The sequence below is a fragment of the Lolium perenne genome, chromosome 3 (assembly GCF_019359855.2).
Source record: "Lolium perenne isolate Kyuss_39 chromosome 3, Kyuss_2.0, whole genome shotgun sequence".
Taxonomy (NCBI): Eukaryota; Viridiplantae; Streptophyta; class Magnoliopsida; order Poales; family Poaceae; genus Lolium; species Lolium perenne.
This window is the reverse complement of record NC_067246.2, coordinates 209,047,527-209,056,165: the sequence shown is the minus strand read 5'-3', so window position 1 is coordinate 209,056,165 and position 8,639 is coordinate 209,047,527. Positions and strand designations below refer to the sequence as shown.

The window sequence follows — 8,639 nt, the reverse complement described above, 5'->3', positions numbered from 1 at the left end:
TTAGAAGGTGAGGTATGCTCTTAAGCGGCACGCCCGCGCTAGGCCAGAAAATATAAGTTGTCAGGGATAATTGCGTCGGCGAATCTGTAGATGCGACCTTTTTTTTTTCCTCATGGTGCATCGCAATCCTCCGTGCGCTCTCGTATACGGCACCAACAATGAAATGCATCGGTACATTAATACACTGCGCAACACAAACTGCCGTGATACAGATAAGTGTAGCACATAATTGTACCGTCTTTGGTTGTTTTTTCACTGCAACTAAATTAATCACAACAAATAATTCATAATCAAGTGACCAAATTCCTTCATTAAAACATTAATTTTGATTTCATCAAGATATCAGTTCCGTAAAGTAAAGTTACAATGAGATTACATACACTGCAACGATTTGAAGTGCATACTAATCTAATAGACTTCTCCACTTATGCTATGAATCTCCAAGAAAAAGGAAAAAAAGGAACAACTCAAAAATAATTGGAGAAGTTTGTCCACTTATCCTTCTAAACTTTTCTATTTATCGTAAATACAAATGGAGAAATATGTTTAATTCTAATCTTGAATACCTCTCTATTCTGCGAGATTCTAAATGCACAGTACTATGGCAGTGACAGCGACATGGCCGGCATCCCCAGTGCAAGGAACTATAACAGATGGCAACGACATGGCCGACTTCCTCCACGAATGGTACTATGACGGTTGTGGTGACATGATCGCCATCCTTAGTGGGCCTAAGAGCATCTCCAGTCGCGTCCCCCAAACCGTCCCCCAAACCGCGCCGGATTGAGCGTTTGGGGGACGTGTTTCGTTCGTGCCGCGTTTGGGGGACGTCGCTCCCCAGTCGCGTCCCCCAAACAAAATTTCGCAAATTTTAAACTTAACTAGATTCGATTAGATTCGTCCAAATTTACATAGATTCGAACGAAATTTGACTAACTTTAAAACTAAACCTAATCTAGAACCGCTTGCGGCGGCCGGAGGCGTCGTAGTACTGCTGGAAGTTGTACATCTCGTCGGTGACGACCTCCTGCTTGCCGCGCTCGTCGACGGGCTCGTCCACGGGCTCGTCCTTCACCAAGCCGCTTGGTCCTGCCTCGCCGTCGTCGGTGAGGTCCACCAGCGGCTTGCCGGAGTCGAGGATGGACATGGCGATCGCCGCGTCCAGGTCACCCCTCCAGGCGTCCTTGTCGTCCATGGACGCCATGAACGCCGCCCGCAGCCCTGGGCAGTCCTCGGGGTCGTCGGCTGGCCGGCGATGAGCTGGCTGCCGCTCGTACTCCGCCCGCAGCCGCCGCCGCGACGCTTCCTCCGGCTCCTCCTTCACCTCCGGCCGGGATGAGGAGGGCGCCGCCGCGCCTCCCTTGCTGCCGCCCGCTGCCGCCGCCGCCACGCCTTGTGTTGTTGACGGGCGTCGCCGCTCCTCCTTGACCTCCCGTTTGGGGACGGTGTAGGGCGCCGACCGGTACGACGAGGACGGCGTCGATCGCGCCGGTCCCGAGGAAGAAGAGTGCGAGGAGGACGAGTACGTCGTCCTCCTCGGCTGCCATTGAGGAGACGGCGGCGGCGACGACGCATCTCCAGCCGCGGAGCGCCGTTGCGGATGCCGCGGATGACGTTCTCGAGGGTGCGCCCCGGAACGCCCCGAACAGGCGCGGCCGTCCTTGTTCCATTTGTTGGGGCCGCCGACGAGCCCGTCGGTGCTGTGCATCTCGACGTCGTACTTGGCCTTGAAGTACGTCGTCCACCGACGTCGTTGTTCTCGACCGCCCACGTCGGATCCCTCCGCTCCTCCGCGGTGAGTTGAGCCCGCCGGGCCATGACGGCGTCCCACCATTGGTCCGTGCGCGGCCGGCGCGGCGGCGGAACGCCAATGCCGTTCACGGCCATCCTCCGCCCGCCGCGCTGGCAGCCGCATGTCCGGCGGGACTGGATACCGGGCGCGGTACAGCGCCCACGCCTCCGCCACGGTGAGGCTGCCGCGTCCGAAGCCGTTCGCCGCGGCGATCCTGCGGGAGGACGACATTTTTTGAGCGGCGAGGAGAGGATCTGGGAGGGGGAGGCGGCGGCGACGAGAAGGATGAGCGGCGCTAACTGCAGGGCGCCTTAAAACAGCGGCGGCAGCGGGTGGTTGCACGCAATAACTCCGGCGCGGACGGCCACGCGGCCATGCACGACGAGACGCGTCCCTGCGTCGCCTGGGAAAACAGGGACGCCATTAACGTCGCTTGACCAAAGGTAGGCGACGGGGTTTTAGCCTTCCGTGCCGGCTGACGCGTCGGGCCCGCGTCGGTTGGCCTCGCTTTCGTTGTGTCCGGCGTCCCGGAGCGTCCCCTGTGGGACGGGGACGGGCTCGGGCGCCGGACACCGTATCGGGCCGCGCCGGACAAAAAGGGCTTTGGGGACGCGGGCTAACGCTTTTTGTCGGCGCCTTCAAATCCCTTTGGGGGACGATTTGGGGGACGCGGCTGGAGATGCTCTAATCCTAATGGTTGCGTCCAGGTGCCCGCAATCCTCCACGCACCGAGCGCTGACCATGGCGTCCAATTACCCACAATTAGAATCGGAACAATGGTCGAAGTGAAAAACAAGATGCAACACACTTTATAAAAGAGACGAAGAGCATACCATAGAACTGCGGACGGAGGTAGAGAACTAAGACGCAGGGGCTGCGCCGGACCGGGAGATAGCACGCGACGTGATATTCTCTAGGTCTCCAACTTACTCTTCATATCCTTAGTATCACGTATGGGAGTTGGTGACACCTAATTTTTCGATCTATGGTCTGTCTTAGTAGTAGCTAACGGTGAGGGGAGTGGGTAGTGGGCAGTGGGCGCCAAGAGTTGTATTATATAGAAAAACGAGGCTAAGCAGTGGGGGATAGTGTTTGATTTTGGGCTATCTGAAAAGTGCAGCCAAAACATTGGCTACTTTTGCAAAAAAAAAAGCCCCATATAAATACAATGCACAACTCGGCAGGGTTGGGCCACAGTTATTAGTGAGACATGGGGAGAGCGATAAGTATAGTGGTGTGGGACTCATGACATGCGAGATGAATAATGGGGAACGCATAATCTATTTCTTGCGTGGGCTCTTTCCTGTCTTAGGCAGTGCTCACCTTTCTGGCGCGTCGGATCAGGATCGGCCGGATATAACTATTAACTAAGCGGCACATACGTCCAAATAACTGACGCTGTCTTTTTCCATTGCGCGGACTTTGCTAAGCGAGCCCGTCCCCCATCCCCCTCCCTCTCTCGTCGGCTCCACCGGCTAATCCATGTCGTCGGCCGCGAGTTCTCCGGTGAGAAATAACGGTAGGGTTCTGCTAGCTTGTTGGGGTAGGGTGGGAGGCCCATCGACGGCACGGATTCTAGCGAGGCTGGGGGCAGACGGGGTGAGCCGGGTCCATCACCGCCGCGCCCTTGCGAATCTGCATCGCTGGCGGCGAGCGGGTCAGTGAGCAGCGGAGGAGGAGCGTCAACGGCGCACACTGGGGATCGACGCATCCGAGGCAGGTGGATGTGTTGGGAGGGGTTATCCGGCGGCGCGGCTCCACGATTCGACGCCGGCGAGGCGGGCGGTGGACCTCAGAGCAGTCGTTGAAGTAGATTTTGCGGCTCGTGCTCGCGAATCGACGCGTCCGACCCGTTCTGGAAGTTGTTTCGTGAGAGAGCTTCGGCGACGTGGTGCTGGTAAGCGCTTCATTCTCGCTTGATTTCTCTGTCAATTTGTTACTACGGGGTTGCTGTATAGATCTACACGCGTTTGACCGTCCTCGATTTTTTTCCAATCCAATTTGGTCACGGTGGTGCACTGGTGCCATCGATGTAGTCACTGTGGTGTTCTTTTAGTAGCCGGCCGTGGTAGTGCTCGTGTAATGGTGCTTCTGTAGTATTCCCGGTGGTGCTCTTCCAATAGTATTGTTGTTGCTCGTAGGGTCAAATCATCATCCTTTTCATCAACTATGAGTTTAGTTCTGCTCTCTAGATTTGAGAGTAGGTTCATTTGTGTAGTTATCCATGTAGTTTTCTTCAGTAGTTACATAATTTGAGGCCAGAAACAATTGTATGATGTAAATTATTTGTGCGGATGTACCAAGGGTTCTCTGAATTTTGCACTCTGGATGTATGTTTTTTCTCACATGTAAAAATTGTAAAAAAACACATACATAATAATTACAGAATACTACTTGTAGGTTCAGGATGTAAAAACTTAATCTGGAATACATGCCATGTGCTAGTAATACTAGTTTGTAGTTTTTTCTAAAGAAACAACTAATTTGTAGGTTTTGTTTTTCACAGGATGTAAAAATTGCATATAAATTACATGCAATGTGTTAGACTTAGAGAAATATACTAGTTTTGTGGGTTGTATTTTTCTTATCGCTGGATGTAAAAATTGCCCCTAAAATACATGCTACTCTGAGAATGCTAGTTGCGTTCACAGTATGCATTTATTCCACCTTAATCACATGCCTTTTTTGTTATCAATACTATCTGTAGGATGTATTTTTCTCATATATGCAAAGTAATACTACCTGTAGGATGTATTTTTCTCGTATATGCAAAGTCATACTATCTGTAGGATGTATTTTTCTCCTATATGCAAAGTGCAACATCTCCCACTGGTACACAATATATTTTCAGGTTTTTCGAAGTATCAATGCATGTAAGTTTTTGTGTTTCTCCACAGGGGCAGTGTGTATTTTCATGGTTTATTTGTTTTAACGCATGCAACTTCACTACTCATTGATGAATTTGTTTAAGTAAGTCATGGATGTTTTTGCCATGCTTTGAACACTTCATATGCTTGTTCTCTTGCATTTTTTAGTTCAAATTTCTGATATAATATTAAATCATATGTTGTTGCTTTTTAAGTCTTAATCACCAAAATAACGTGTATTTTTCTGTTCGTTACGGGAGGTTTTCCATTATTATTCATATGAAGTGTTCAAGTTTTGAAATAGATCGATAGTGATACCAATGGCACATTCTATGGACACTTCTGCGTGTTTTTCATCTTGGTCAAAATTCATTTTTCATCTTTGTCTTCCATAATTACATCTTCGTCAAAAGGTTGTTTTCGGTCTAAACCAAACCACCAGTGGTTTGATTCAGGTCCAGACCTGCATGTACAAAAACTAGTATCAAAACAGTCAGCAAGACACAAAGAGATTGAAACATGCTCTATTTTTCATACTTCTACTTTCAAAGCTACTTGTGAAAAATGTACATTCATCTACTTAATTACAACACATACATGTATTTTCTTTCTCTCTGTATTTTTTGCTAATTAGTTCTCCTCAACACATGCAACAGATGGGGAGTTGGAGATAATTTTGCTTTCTTCAAGATGTAAATACTTCGAGTGTGTACAACATGCTACTGGTGTAAGTACAAGTGTGCAGCAATTAAAGGAGGATGGATGAAGTTCCATGGACATGGATTTTCGAAAGGCCAGACGCTGATCTTATTAAGATGGAGAAGAAGAGTAGCACAACAACTTCGAGGTGGAGCAAGCATCAAAAAGGTGCCGGTAGTCCCAGACATGCCTGGGAAGCGACTCTAAATGGTAGTGACCCTGCTGGCTACCCGTCAAGGACATGGATTTTGCCAATATTGTCGAGTTTTAGATTGGGCATGTCTTGGTTGCTGAATATTTGCTTTGATTGCTTATGTCCAGGGTAATCTATCACTCTGGATGTTATTTTTTGAGGATTAGTCTAGTTGTAACTATAATTTCTTGTTACAGTCTCATTCAGAAAAAAACATGGATGCATGTGCTCCTTGAAATTTCTGTCAGACTAGGGACGAAGGCGGAAGGTTCATCCATGGAGGTGTGTGAGGGTGCTGGGGGTCAAGAAGAGGAGTTGGGTGTTTTTTTGTACATGAAGAGAAAGCAGGTAGCATTTGTTACAGGTAGAATCTGTATTTATATGTAGTGTGGGGACCTGCATGTATCTTGGTGCGTCTCCCACGCCACCGCGCCAGAAACCCAGTGGGAAAGGGATCTAGGCATCAATCTATTTTTGGTTACTGTTGCTGTCAAGTCTTGGGTCCACTTTCTATTTTGGGAAATATTTCTTTCAGACAAGGGGGCACTCCACCATATGACTAACCGGTAACCGGGCACTACGTAGCTACACCCAATGTGGAAACAAATGGCTCAGTGTTGGTGGGTCACGCCAGTCGATGAGACACGCCTAACAAGACAATGTGAGGTGCTTAACCATGGACTCACTACAAATATCTCGTACAATGCACATCGTGCTTTTATATGCCCATATCCATCTACTGGGGCATTAAAACACGTTGGCCTTTCTTGCTACCTACAACGACACAAATATCCAATGGCATGGATTCCATCAAGGCACATATCTATCCACCTCTTGTTTGCTGTCGGGAGCGCTTATCCACCGGTCATAAACTTTTGCAAGCGACCACTAGTGGAGAACAGCCCTATAGTCGCGGGCCGTAAGCGCCTTTTGTCGCGGGCGGTGAGCCGCGACAACGGAAGCGGGACAAAAGGTCCACCCTTTTGTCGCGGGTCGCTTACCACCCGCGACATATGGTCCACCACGTGACAGGCGCGGGGCGCCCAGGGGACACACCCTTTTGTCGCGGGTCGTAATACCACCCGCGACTAAAAGGCTTCTACGTGGCGCGCACAGAACGCTGCTGATTTAGGGTTTGATGGGTGCAACCCCCCCCCCCCCCCCCCCCCGCCACCGGCACCGCTCCCGGTTTGTTTCATTTTTTCATTTTAAAATAAAAGTTCCATACTTTTATAAGCTACTATAAGTTGTACACGTTCATTTATTATATATAAATCGAGCAAACAAATATTGGAAGTAAAAGTCTATTCGTAGATTCCCCTTACACGTATACATGGAGCTCACTACTGCCGAGAAAAAATTCCGTCGTCTATTCGAACTAATACATATACATGGAGCTCACTACTACCGACGCCTATTTGGACTAAACCGGCCGTTGTCATCTATTACTTCTCTCAACAGAAATCCCGCCAGTTCCTTCGTAATTCCTAGTATGTGTTCCTGTGGTTGGAGGTTCTCCCGCATGCAGTCGACCTATATAGGAAAATGAGATGAATATGATTATATCAATCTTGATAACGAAATATTGACGATAATAAATTAAAGTTGTGAATGTTATTGCTTACATTGAATCTATTATCGTTGTGCTTCTGAGTGGTTAACATGCGAATGGACTCGCAAACGTAGTATCCACATAGATTCGTCCCCTGTGGCTGCTGGACGCACGGTACAATAGTAAATGTTAGCTTTTCTGCGAAGTTACCCGTAATAATCTCCTTGAAAGATGTCCAAACCCTGTCAGATAAAAGAATGATTGAATGAATGGATGATTAATTGATATCTCACGAAAGATATAGCGCGACAATGATTGAAATTACGTCTGGAGAATCTTCTGCAAGTCGCGGAACACGTCCAGGCCTCTATTCAATGGGTCCCTTACTTCAACAATTCCCTTATCAATTTGAATGTTTAGCAGAATCCAGTGGAAACTGCACATGTTTATATAGACGTCATGAATTAGACTTAACATCGAGTAAGAAAAATTGAATGTGCACAATAGATCAGTAAGACTCTCACCTGTAGTTGTAAGGAAAGAGTATTGAATCACAGAAGCTTTGCTCCACTATAAACCTTAGTAGGTTTTCCACCGTTTCTTCGATTTTATTCTTTACCGTTTCATGATGTGGGTCAACAAATCCAACATTGTACATCTTATTACGGCTGCATTCAATCATCTTCAGTCTGCATAAGAGAACACATAAGATATAATGAGTATATGCAATGAACAGGAACAACTGAATGAACATGAACTTATATGTAGTTAACAACTTACTAGTAGTAGCAACTCATGAGAGATTTGTCGAGGGCGTCTAAATTGAATAACTGCCAGAGTTCATTTATCTCCATATGGATCTTCTCCTTTCGGAAGTAATAATCTCCTGGGATATCCACCACGATGAAACTTGTGTTCTCCTTGCACGCATTAAGGAACCACTAATGCAAATTCCGCATATGCGTTGGCAGTTTATGCATCCTCTCTTTGCTGACCAAGTCGGCCCCGTAGACAAATGTATGAGCTATATCTGCAATGGGTAATACAACATCTACGACACCCAACAAATCCTCCACGGTACATCCACATTCAGCCGCTAGCTTTGCAGGTTCTTCCATATTGATACCACCATGTTCCTGGTACACCAGGGGAACAACTAAGACTTTGAGTGGTGGGATCGATTGTTTGGCCTGTTCTCTGAGCTGGGAAACTTCCTTTCCTTTTCTGCCTGCTGTCACTTGCTTGGCCTTGAGGGTGCACTTGTTGAACTTGATTTCTTCCCGGCTACACTTCTTGCTGATGATTTGCTTGTGCTAGCACTATCCTTCTTCTTACCAGCACTATCCTTCTTGTCCTCAATTACCTTCGCAAGTGTGCGTGTATAGTCATCCTTCTTCTCGTGTAAGTCATATTGCGATGGTGTGTTCAGAAAATCAAGAGCATATGCTTTTTGCTTCTCTGTGTATGGTGCTGGGGCCTTGGGTATCTCCTGATGAAAATGTTCAAAATTGTGTTTCTTGACAACGACCTTACTTT

General features: G+C 47.8%; 1 long non-coding RNA gene across 1 annotated transcript; it reads left to right on the top strand.

The window, feature by feature from the left end:
* Positions 1 to 3,642: 3,642 nt before the first annotated feature.
* LOC127343209 (uncharacterized) lies at positions 3,643 to 5,691 on the top strand. Its single transcript, XR_007877077.1, has 2 exons — positions 3,643 to 3,689; positions 5,316 to 5,691. It is a non-coding gene; the product is annotated as an uncharacterized lncRNA (long non-coding RNA).
* Positions 5,692 to 8,639: the final 2,948 nt, after the last annotated feature.